Consider the following 13,323-nt stretch of genomic DNA (forward strand, 5'->3'; position numbering starts at 1 on the left):
TGTTTCCTGGTCTCCCACGTTTGTTTTCACCCTGAGGGTTCCACGCCATTGCAGCTTGTTCACCTGCTATTACTATCCAGCCTCTGGTGAGGTGGCATGTGGCTTTCCCTGTGTCTGTCTGGGTGTGATCTGAGCCAATCAGTTAACCTAGGGCCCAAAGCAATTAATGAATGTACACCACAGCTGGTAAGGACCCCAGGTCATTTCATGAAAGGGCTCCTTGGTTAATGCTGCCCCTGATTTGCGGCTGGCATAGTGCCATCTATGCAAGMAGTGTTCCATTGACCCCTTTCTTCAGGGCTAGTTGCCCTGCTTGAGACCAGTGCTGGCCAGTGGATTCCCGGCCATTTGTTGGTGAATGACAGGCAAAGAGAAGGGGGTGGATGGATCGTATTCCTAAATTGGCAATTAGCTTTAATGAGTGTTTTAATTTTAATGAGCACGTACAGTTCTGATGCTAGATCTCCGGTTCATTTATACCCCTTCCTTTGCAGTCCAATGCATCTTCCTCTAGACCAGGCTTTGGGGCTGTCTGTTCCGATAGGTATGACAGATTGAAGAGCACAAGACTAGAAGCAAATATTGGGGTCGGAACATCCTCCCCCACACCCATGGTTCACTGACCCTCAGCCCAATCATGTCCCAGAGTAAAACACTCCGCCCCTGGCTACCTACAGTTCTTTATATATTTTCTGGACAACAGTCGATCCCTCTTATTATAGGGAAGAACTGATTTCCCCCTGTATTCAAATGTATTCCAGTCGTAACGATTTGTGGCCCACAGCTATAGCCTCAATTAGATTATGTGTGGATGTCTTCCTCGGGAAAGTTGGAATAAATGAAGGAAAAAAAATAATTACGGATGACCAGTCTGATGGTGGATGTTTGATATAAATCGTGCTAATGGTTTTAATCCCTCTAAGTGCTCAGGGAGGAGAGAGATTCAATATACTAATCATTGTTGATGTAATTCAATAATGTCCATGTATTATGTCTAAGTAGCTTACTTTTTTTGCTAGCATCTTAGTGCCTACTTAGCTTCCTCAATATCGCTCTGCCGCAAGGATGCCAGGCGAGACTAACTATTCCCCGGACTAAACTTCAAAAGTTATCATCCACCAGGTCGGAAATTACTGTCATAACAAACACGATGAGTATAGAGAAGCAACTTCTTCGAGTTGTGTATACCATATATAGCTCCGAATTAACTTTCCAACCGGAGCATCTTGCCTTCATGTAACTGCTCAGATCATTCTTACCTATGGAACTGCAGAGCACTGATATATCATATTTGAGAGAAAGCGCCTGAACGTAACCCAAACGGAACGTGGTGCAACAGCTCTGCACCAGCTCACCCTGACTACATTCCTGCCAACTGTCCTTCCGAGCGATATCGGCCCTACCCACAGTAACATCTAGCATTGAAGAGCACAATTCCACCTGTGTTCCCTACTCCCTACGAAACGGTTGACATTCTTAGAGTGGAAAGGCCGTAGGAGGTGAGCCAACTAAACAGATCCATTATCTTACAGGGAATTCGAATTCGGCGTATGAGTATGAACATAGTTGTCCAGCGCTTCTCACAGAAAATTCTCACTTCCTGTTTGGATTTTATTTCTCAGGTTTTTGCCTGCCACATATGAGTTCTGTTATACTGCATCAGAACATAATACATCAAGAGATCAGTTTAGAAAACTTCAGAAAGGTTTTTATTATTCAATAGTAATTGATAATAATAGGTGTATATTAGCAATCGTGGAGAACAGAGTATGGACGCTGAGGTCCAATTCATCTAAATTGGGACTCTACCAGAAAAAAAGCCTGAATTGCCATAGCTACCGCATACCCAAAAAAAAGAACTCAAAGGGTTTTGGGGGGGAAAAATTGCTGCCCCCCCTATCAATACATAAGTTATCTAAGGATGAGTTCACCTGTCCCTAAATTATGAGAAAAAAGGTATGACAAGAAATCCATGCCACTCTTTGGTACTTAGCCCCTAGATTTGTGCCAGAGCAATGCCTCAAAAGACGATTAGCTTTTTGGGAAACAATTTCAGGAGCGATGACAAGCTAAACCGAGTACATGGATTTCTGTCCTAAGTGCACTCTGTCGCATAAGAACTGCTTACAGAGGATAAGATAAAACCAACTATGGCAGATTTTGGCAATTTGGGTGAACTATCCTTGAAATGTCGAAGTGATTTAAGTGTTCTGATGAAGCTGAAAAAACACTACTACTTGTTGCATGCAGAAAACAAAAGTAGCAGAGGTTAAAAGTACCAAAATCTCTCATCATTGTTCCACTCTTAAACCTATTGTAAACGACACAAGTTTTACCTTACAAGCAAACTTTTGCGAGCGTTGAGTGGATTTCAAAACTCCAAGCACATTCAGCTACCGTGTTTCATGGAACAAGTACAGACGAAAATAAACCTATTAAGTAACTGGTTCTGAAGGAAATACCCGAGATCTACCCGATGAGTAGCAGAAACTGGATGAACACGTAAAGTAATACATGTATCACGATAAACAACAAAAATAATGGGTGTTCCTTCCCAAAAAAGGTCCAAGGTTTGCAGGACCCACAAATTCAAATGCAAGACCTGAGACAGACCGTTGCCTACTAGACACCAAACAACTATAGTGTTAGACAGTAATATTTCTTTTGGTTTGAATGGCTTTCATCGACTTAAGGCCTCTGTAACGAAATGATATTATGCAAGAGTACGCCTTGGCGCTCCTAGAACATCTAGCGCGAACACCGGCAACTTTCAAAAGCTGTGAAAGGAGGCTGAGAGACCAAGTGCAAGTTAGCTTGCAGCTGGATGTAAGAACAGGCAGAACAGCAGAAGGAAAATTCCCACTTCCACTAGGCTATTTGTTAGGTTGCGTCTCTTGTTCATTTAATCCAGCTCCACACTATGTGCTTGATGAATGTTGCACTTAGTATTGCCAAAGGGACATAGTTGAATTGATATTATTGGTGAGCTTGAATTGCAATAAAAACACCTCCATAAAGGTACTGGTACTGCTAAGCTAGAGGTGTTCGGCACTATATGGAAGGAATGAAACAGGTTTTCGACTGAGGATGACTGGGAACAAATTATTTTTCAAATGTCCCACCTAATTACTGTAGTTATTCCCTTGCAAGTGGATGACATAGTCTTTGTTTCTGCACTGAGAAAGTGATGTTACGGGCCCCCTTCTCTCTCTCGCCAACATAACGTTTGCTTATACCAATGCATCAAAGAGAGCTACACATACAAAAATAGTTCATGGATGCTAGACAAAAATATACTAGATATTGGGGAGATAATAAGACTATGCTTTGGAGATATATGGATAGTTGGAAAAATCCGAAAAATATATGAGCTAGAATTCAGTTAGATGGAACCAAAATTAAAACAACAATACCGTGACCAGAAAGAGATCTTGCTAGTAACTCTTCCGCTGCTTGTTCAACGCTAGACTCTGGTCTCGACGGTAATGAAAGCCAATCAGTCAGCAGGTTTGTAAATTTGAGGTGTACAGATCCTGACTTGATAGCCTATACTCTGTAACCTGAAAAACGATCCATCACCAGAGTCAGTAAGCTTAACCTGAGGGAGGCTCACAAGGCACTAAAATTCTTCGTAGATAAAAGCAGAGCAAGAAGGGAAATGGGAAAGAGTGGGGGAGATGGCACACAGAGCATTTTCAAGCGGTCAAAACTATTATCCCAGGGAGAAAACATGAATGGTATATAAAACTATTTAATCTTTAAAATATATATTTGCGATTTGTATTAGCAGAACTATACGCCAGGTAGGGTCCTGACTCATCCGAATAGCCGCTTGTCAAATGGGTCTTCTTACTCGAGACGCACACTCTACAAGCAAGCGAGTGTCACCCAGGCATCCGCGTCCGATGAAGTCGAACAGCCATTAGAGGGCAATGACAGGTACACACTAGTAGATCTCTTCATCCTGGCAGTGATAGCCACCAAAGCATCATCCAACAGACAAACACCAAAACCACCCCTCCGCCACACTCTCGCCACTTGTTATCTGCTTAACACTGTAATCAATGGCTCTGTCCTGACGCACCCACCTTCCCATGAACACGGACGAGACCAGTCCTACTCCCTATGGCTTCACTCATCACGTGTAACCGTGCCTCGCGTGTAACCATGGCAAGAATTAAGTTCTAGAATCGGTTTACCTGACGGATACTGGTGGAAACTGCCTAGGTGATTAGAGGGCCACAAAGTGCACATAGGTCTACCCCCACCACCCATGATCAATTGAGGGCAACCGTCTCTCCCTTCATGAATGGTATCACAGTGCGGAGCCGGCAATCAAAACAAACTGAGAGGGTTGTCCTTTGAGGCGATACATCTGTGGTATTGCACATAGCACACTAGTTGGGCATTCTCGCTCTTCTCTCCTTTTTCTCTCTCCTCGTCGCTCTCTCGTTCTGTATCTGCGATCCTTTTGACAAAGACAACAAACAGGAAACAGAGGATATAGATTCAGCCAAGCAGAGCTCTGTGCAGCTCCATCTGTGGCCGATCGATCATCATCTACTAATAAGTTCAATCCACAAGCGGCAATTTTGCTAGTCATGTTTTGCTCGCCTGAGTGAATAATCTTCTCAATTTAGCAAAATCTTCAGCAAGGTAAGTGATTACAGGGGATGGTGGTGTGTGCTTGTTATAAATGGTGTACCTCCATACAGCAGAGCGTAATTAGATCCCAAAACACACCATGTTAATATTAACGCTCAAAGCCCAAGGCTGGGTGGGGTGTGGGTGTTGAGAGCCAGACGTGTGTGTGTGTGTGTGTGTGTGAGAGAGTGAGAGAGAGAAGAGGAGAGAGAGAGAGAGAGAAGAGAGAGAGAGAAGAGAGAGAGGAGAGAGAGAGAGAGGAGAGAGAAGAGAGGACGAGAGAGAGAGAGAGAGAGAGAGAGGAGAGAGAGAGAGAGAGAGAGAGAGAGAGAGAGAGAGAGAGAGAGAGAGAAAGAGAGAGGAGATGAGGAAGAGAGAGAGAGAGAGAGAGATGATTCCATACTCAGCCCCTAATCCCACTAGTGTATTGGATGAGCCATAACTTGCACAGTAACTGCCAAACAACACATTATTGGCGTGTGAATGTTATGAGGTTTCTGGAACCCTTTTAGGAAAATATCCAATCTTATAAGCACCACAGGTTGTTGTAGGTGTATCTGATTTTATAAAGAAATGATCAAACTCTATCCTCATATTTCTTTCACAGGATTACAGTCAATCGATTAGTGGCTAGAGAATGTGAAGAATTTAGAAACTGGAAGCCATGAAACTTTGGATTTCATGTCGAAAATATATATACTGGTATATTCTTGGTTTCAGAAAGTTACATATTTGTTATTAGAAAATATATGATATGTCCCTAATAATACATGTAATATTAGGAAATAATAATATGAGGGATATAATCATATATTTTCTAATTAACAAAAATGTAATTAGAAAATAGCATACTGCATACACCTGTGTTCTGCGCCATGTAGCATATAATACATGTACCCGATAACAATAGTTCAGTATAGTCTCCCATGAGACTGAACCTAATGTAGCAGAGAATGTCTATTTGACCTCTAGTAATGTAGGATGTAACGCTTGAACTTGTGAAATCTATTCGTGGTGAACACGAGTAATGTTAACCTGTGCATTATCAATTGGCCTGCAGAGAGCTTGACCCTTTTTTATTGATCTGAATGAGCAAGTTGGATGCATTAGCTGGTGTGGATTTTTGTATCAGTGTATATGTTTTCAAGGGGTTGACTTTCTGACCTTTGCTCTTCCTGAGTCTATGGTTGTTCGTCCCACATGGAACTTGTTTTTCAAGGTTCTGCCAGTCTGTATTTGTTGTGATGTTTGACCGTTTTCATTATATTTCTATAAGTTTGACTTTCCAATGCTGCTACTTTACTTGACTAACCCTGTGAGAAGCTTAGGTCATCTTCAATTTCCAATATAATATTTTTTTTGGGGACAGACTATGTTCCGTTCTGTTATTGCTGATGTGAGAGCATGTTGTCCAGGGTTTCCTGGTCTCCCTGCACGTTTGTTTTCACCCTGAGGGTTCCACGCCATTGCAGCTTGTTCACCTGCTATTACTATCCAGCCTCTGGTGAGGTGGCATGTGGCTTTCCCTGTGTCTGTCTGGGTGTGATCTGAGCCATCAGTTAACCTAGGGCCCAAAGCAATTAATGAATGTACACCACAGCTGGTAAGGACCCCAGGTCATTTCATGAAAGGGCTCCTTGGTTAATGCTGCCCCTGATTTGCGGCTGGCATAGTGCATCTATGCAAGTAGTGTTCCATTGACCCCTTTCTTCAGGGCTAGTTGCCCTGCTTGAGACCAGTGCTGGCCAGTGGATTCCCGGCCATTTGTTGGTGAATGACAGGCAAAGAGAAGGGGGTGGATGGATCGTATTCCTAAATTGGCAATTAGCTTTAATGAGTGTTTTAAATTTTAATGAGCACGTACAGTTCTGATGCTAGATCTCCGGTTCATTTATACCCCTTCCTTTGCAGTCAATGCATCTTCCTCTAGACACAGGCTTTGGGGCTGTCTGTTCCGATAGGTATGACAGATTGAAGAGCACAAGACTAGAAGCAAATATTGGGGTCGGAACATCCTCCCCCACACCCATGGTTCACTGACCCTCAGCCCAATCATGTCCCAGAGTAAAACACTCCGCCTGGCTACCTACAGTTCTTTATATATTTTCTGGAAACAGTCGATCCTCTTATTATAGGGAAGAACTGATTTCCCCCTGTATTCAAATGTATTCCAGTCGTAACGATTTGTGGCCCACAGCTATAGCCTCAATTAGATTATGTGTGGATGTCTTCCTCGGAAAAGTTGGAATAAATGAAGGAAAAAAATAATTACGGATGACCAGTCTGATGGTTTGAAATGTTGATAAAATCGTGCTAATGGTTTTAATCCCTCTAAGTGCTTGTCACGTTCCTGACCTATTTATGTTAGTTTGTTATGTTGTGTTAGTTGGTCAGGACGTGAGGTTGGTGTGGCGACTCTATGTTTTCTTTTCGTTTTGTTGGTTTTGGGTTGCCTGGTATGGCTCTTAATTAGAGGCAGGTGTTTGGCGTTCCTTAATTAAGAGTCATATTTAGGTAGGGCGTTGCACAGTGTTCGTTGTGGGTGATTGTTTCCGTGTCTTGTAATTGTTTGCACCATACGGGACTGTGTACGGTTTGTTCGGTTTGTGAGTCTAAATGTCCTATTCGTGCTTCTTCTTGTTTTTATGTGAGTTCGTCGTATAGGTTTGTCTACACCGTTTGTTATTTTTGTTAGTTTATTCAAGTTCGTGTTTTTTCGTTAATAAAATGTCATTTCCTACGCTCCGCCTTGGTTCCCTCAATACTCCTCCTTTCAGAAGAAGAGGAGGAGGACTGGCCGTTCAGAATCACCCACCAAATCTCCAGAACCAAGCAGCGGAGTAAACGGAGTAAGGGACAGGAAAGAAGGAGGAATGGACTTGGGACGATATATTGGACGGGAGAGGTTGCTACACATGGGAGGAGATCCTGGCTGGTAGGGATCGCCTCCCATGGGAACAGCTGGAGGCACTGAGGAGAGCAGAGGCTACCGGAGAGAGGAACCGGAGTTATGAGGGAACGCGTCTGGCACGGAAAGCCCAAAAGAGCCGTGCACGTATAACACCTCAAAAATTTTTGGGGGGGCCTAACAGAGGTAGTGGGCCCAAGAGGCAGTAGCGCAGACTCTTGGCGCCCACTTGTACCCAGACCCACAGGCGTGTTACGGGTGGGCGCGGGCTTCGTGGGTGCAGTAGTGAGCTGGGAAAGTACGGGCAGGAGCCTGTTGGTATAACGCAGTAGAGCTGGGGGCAGGAACGGGCGGTTACCGCGTCAACTCGTCTGCTGGAAAACGATGTTGCATATTGTGAAGCCCAGTGCGCGCGGGATTGTCCATTGTGCCCTGTTCTTCGGGTCGGTGTATGTCCACAGGCGCGTAAATAGGCGGGGCCCCGACTGGGGTAGCGAGGGCTGGCGCCGTAAAAATTAACGCGCCATAGGAGACGACGTGCATCTGAGGGGGCGTGACTATGTGCCTTTTGGAGATGCGCACATACGGTGTTGAATTGCCTGCTGGGCCACGGCCGGCTTAGCCCCCTGTTGAGATGCTTCCGGCCCTTCAGAGGACTGCCGCTCGAGTCTGCCGGTACTGCTGCGCAAAAGGTGGATACACCGAGTCGCGTCGTTTCCCACTCCCTCTCCCCTCCACGGCGAATGGGCTATGTTAGGAGAACCCCAGGGAAAGCCATTGGGCGAGGATAGTGAAGCGGGCTAACAAAGAGGTATGAGGTGGTCTTGTAGCCGGCATCATTGGCACCTGCCTACGCATAGGTGTTCCCCCGATGTTTCGCCTACAAACGGCCGGTGCGCGGTATTAATGTTCGAGTCACCCTGACTGCGCAGAGACACCCTAATGGCTCGGGGCGCAACGCTGAGGATAGAGGCATTCAACCAGCGGTGTAGGTCGGGGCGATCCAGGGCTTTCATACGTTTGATCAAGAAGCCACGTTACTGCCGCTGCAATTGATCGGTTCCAGGGTACCGCCCTGTACGTCATCTATCTGCATCATATTTAGCCCCTTACCGGAGCGCTGTGACGGCCGGCAGGCCTCGGCAGCCCGGCGTCGACAACCTGTTTGTCAATGCCCCGCCTGGACCATGAGAGACCTTCACCCTTAACGCTTACAACTCGTTGCTTAACTCCGCCGCGCGGAAACAGCCTGGACGCATGCGGTCACAGTGAGTCGCTACAATCGTAACCAGAAGCGCTGTATTGGCATCTCACTATTATTGGTTAAGTCAGAGAGTTTTAAGGAGTGATACCGCGAATATGCTGGTACCAGCGCGAGCGCGTACGCCTTAGGCTGGCATAGAATTATATGTCTAGCGATCAGCCATTGCGCCTCTTCCATGAGCCTGGCTGTTCCTGCCCTACGGTACCATGGGCCGTCCGGTCGACCCTAGTTCGGCGCTCGCAACAGGTGTCCGATCCTAGACCTTGCGCTTGCTGGTCAGCTCCCCCTCCATGATTCCCATCGGCCCTCCCCCCCCCCTTACTACCTCCTTGGCTGCTCAGGTCCGTCGTACATCCACGTCTCAAGAAGTCGCTGGCGTGTTACCACGTTTCCTGGTCTTTATACTGGGCGCTTTCCGTGCCAGCGGTTCGTCATAGATCCCGCGGTGTGCTCTGTCTCCGGTAAGGCCGCCCCTTACCATAGCCGTCCTCCTAGGCGTTCCCCAGGGAGGCGATCCCTCTACAGCCAGGCATCCCTCCGATGTGTAGAGGAACCGTCCGATCCAATTATATGTCCCAAGTCAATTGGCTCCTTTCCGTGGCCCTTATCCCGTTTACTCGCGCTTGGTTCGGAGATTTGGTGGGTATCTGTCACGGCAACCCTCCTTCTCTTGAAAAGAGGAGCGGAATATTGAGGAACTCACAGCGATTGGTCACAGTGCCGAAGACATTAGTTAACGAAACCGAAACATATGATACAACAAAAATGCAGCAACGGGTGGTAACAATAGGTACGACGAAACTGACGATAACAGAACACGATAGGCCATTTAGACTAACAAACCGAACAACCACGTGACACACCTTCCCGGTTGGTGGCAAATCAAGTTACACTAGAGCACGCGAACGACACAGGTCTACCTGTCACAAACGAACTATCTGCTGACACACTCCTTACCCTAAAATCATGTATACTCTTAAATTAGAGGAATGCCAAACATCGCTTGCTCATATTATTAAGTACCTATATAAGGCAACCAAACAACACAGAAACTAGAAAAACCATAGTAGAGTCCCACCCAACCTCACGTCTCAGACTAATACTAACACATTTCACACTATACTAACCTCCCTAAAGGTCCGGAGGTAGACATTATACAATTTCAGGCGCATCTTAAGAATACCAGTGCACCTATGTCATTTCATATTAAAACTATGCCAGACCTCCAAGACGGTACCTCATTGTCAAATCTATCTCCAGTTCTATTCTCATGCAGAGCTTGACTCCCGGGAAAGGACACCACACATATCTAATGAGCTATGCTGTGGGCACAATCATCGTTCATGGCACAATTTGATACATGTGAGGAATCAGTTTGTCCCTATACTTGAAGAGGATGACTGTGTCTCAGAAAAATATATTATAAAGACTGTGGTAGGTAGGGGAGTGTTTTAACTCTGGACGATTGGGGCTGAGTTAGTCGAGATGGGTGGGCGGACGATGCTTCCGACTCCCACATATCTTCTAGTTTGCTCTCACCTTCCCTGGGCATTGTCATCCTTAATCGGTGCTGAATGTAAACCTTAAAAGGCGGAAGACAGCCAAAAGGCCTGGTTCTAGGGAGGCCTAAATGCATGGATTCAGCTGCAAACCGAAGGGTATAAATCGGTAGTAACGGGAGACTCTAGCATCCAAATCTCTGACGGCCATTAAGAAGTATACCAGCAACCATCATAAAGCTAATACCGCAAACGGTTTAGAAACGATCATCACCCTTCTCCATTGCCTGTCATTAACGCAACATACAACAATGGGCCGTGGAACGCTGGTGCATCAGTCAATCCTCCGGTCAGACCCAGGGAAGCTCAAAGCTCTCCAGGAAAGCGGGTCACATGGAACCACCTAATATGCGATAGATGCACTCACGACAGCGAAATCAGGGGCACTTGAACAGAACCACGCACTTTTATGAATATCGACCCGGGTCTCGTTCACTCTGCACCACCCTGTGCTGGTAATACATTTATTGCATCTTCTGGCTTGAAGGTTAACATGATGGCTCAGAGCACACCCAGATCACACGCCAGGGCACACCCGCACACATGCGCACCATTCCACAGAGGCTGATGTAATACAGTGGAAGCCAACCCGTCCGTCAACCTGCGCTGAACCCAGTGCGGGGGAAATACAAAACTGAGCGCAATACCTCAGTAAACAGCACTATATGGTAGAAGTCCTACATAGCAACTACAGACACTGGAACATAAGCTGTCAAAAAAGAGTAGTATACCCATGGGTGCGCAGACAAGTTGATAGATGACTATGCTCTCGAAGTTGGTTAGCCTACAAGTAATAGAGCTATGTGAGGAGTCCACACTTTAGTAAACTTAATATGAGAAACAGTACAAATACAATAAGACTGGGCCACGAACGCCCAATAAGAACAATGTTCCTATGTGCCTAGGACGAATCGAGAAGCGCACTTACAAGAACGCTCAGGCCGCAAAACACAGGCAAGACGGGACTAAGGAGGCACACCCCTTCGCAGGCCAGACCACATAGGAAGCCCTGATAGATCCACACGAGCATAGATGCCGCTCATCCCAGTCTTGCCCAAGATCACAGATGGAATAAAACTAAAGGAAGCCAACACTGCAGGGCAAAGTATTGAATACAGCACACCTATTAAAATCACTCGAGCGACGTCACAACGAGAATAATTCTTCGAATCAGTCAGATACGACGGTTAATCGCTGAGACATAACCTAGATGCAATGACATCCTGCTAACTATAGTAGAGGTTATCTCAGGCCCATGAGCTAAGACCCGCTGGAACAACCTCCAGGTTATCAAGGATCACGGGAATCTTGAAACTCTAGGCAACAGCGCCCCAAGAACACACCGAAGAGTCGTTATGAGAGATATGATATTTTCTATTACAACTGTTTAGGTATCTGCCAGAGCCGTAATGTAGACAAACAGAGTGCACATGATACCAATACTTTAGCAAGCCGCTAATTACAGACTTATAAGTATGGCGCGACACTATGATAGCTAGTGTCTAACCAGTAAAAGACTAGCTTAGCCTCAGTGAAACCAAGAGAAGACACAGACAATAGTATTATCGGCACATGATCCAATTTAGTGGCCTTTCACGCAGTTTCGAACTTCAACATTCCTTAGCACTCTGAACGATTTAGAGAGCTGACTCACTTGAGCGGACAGTAACAAATTAGAAAAGAGGTGACATCGTTATACTAACATCTCAGAGCACCCTACAAATGCAACGTGCTCCTTATGAATTGCAGGGAGCGTTCGTCCTCAAGAGAGCGCTTACTGGAAAACACCTCACAGTAACTTCACACGCCAATAGATTGTTGTTGCAGCTAGCTCATGAGCAAGTAGATGCTGCTATCCACGCATACATAGTGGATAGGGCTAGCAGCTATGAGCAGTCCAGATGCATGCCGTCATCGTCTCTCTCGAGCTCTCATGCGTGTTCTCGAGTCGCCGTCCAGCCTCCATCAGCGTCCTACAGTAATTCGTGCAGTCAGCCTAGGAGGCCTTCTGCCTTCAGCCAGAACATGGCCTCCCATTTCATACTTCCTCTATCAGCTCAATACCTCGCCCGCCTCAGATCTCTTCTTTGTTTCTCTCTCTCTCTCTCTCTCTCTAGCTACTCTGTCTCGTCTCTCTTCTTCTCTCTTCGGTCAGCTGCTCCTTCTTTCAGCTCTATCGTCTCTCGCATCGAGTCTCTCGCTCCCTCTTCTCTCATTACTGATCGTCCCTCTCTTTTCTTGAATCTACCTCTTATTCTTATCTACCCTCTGTCTTGATTTATTCCTCTGTCCCGGTGCCTGTCCCTGTCATGGATGTTACAAAGAGGATTTTGGATATGGTGGACATTTTAGGGGTAATGGAGGTTGGGATTGACTATGGTGGGGGGACCTCGCCCGGACCTGAGCCACCACCGTGGTCAGATGCCCACCCAGACCCTCCCCTAGACTTTGCTGGTGCGCCGGAGTTCGCACCTTATAGGGGGGTTTATGTCACGTTCCTGACCTATTTTATGTTAGTTTGTTATGTGTGTTAGTTGGTCAGACGTGAGTTGGGTGGCACTCTATGTTTTCTGTTTCTGTGTTGGTTTTGGGTTGCTGGTATGGCTCTTAATTAGAGGCAGGTGTTTGGCGTTCCTCTAATTAAGAGTCATATTTAGGTAGCGTTGTCACAGTGTTCGTTGTGGTGATTGTCTTCCGTGTCTGTGTAATTGTTTGCACCATACGGGACTGTGTACGGTTTTGTTCGGTTTGTTGTAGTCTAAATTCCTATTCGTGCGTTCTTCTTGTTTTATGTGAGTTCGTCGTATAGGTTTTCTACCGTTTGTTATTTTGTTAGTTTATTCAAGTTCGTGTTTTTTCGTTAATAAATGTCATTTCACTACGCTGCGCCTTGTTCCCTCAATACTCCTCCTCTTCAGATGAAGAGGAGGAGACTGCGTTACAGTGAT

This window comes from Salvelinus sp. IW2-2015, unplaced genomic scaffold (genome assembly GCF_002910315.2).
Source record: "Salvelinus sp. IW2-2015 unplaced genomic scaffold, ASM291031v2 Un_scaffold16323, whole genome shotgun sequence".
Classification (NCBI taxonomy): domain Eukaryota; kingdom Metazoa; phylum Chordata; class Actinopteri; order Salmoniformes; family Salmonidae; genus Salvelinus; species Salvelinus sp. IW2-2015.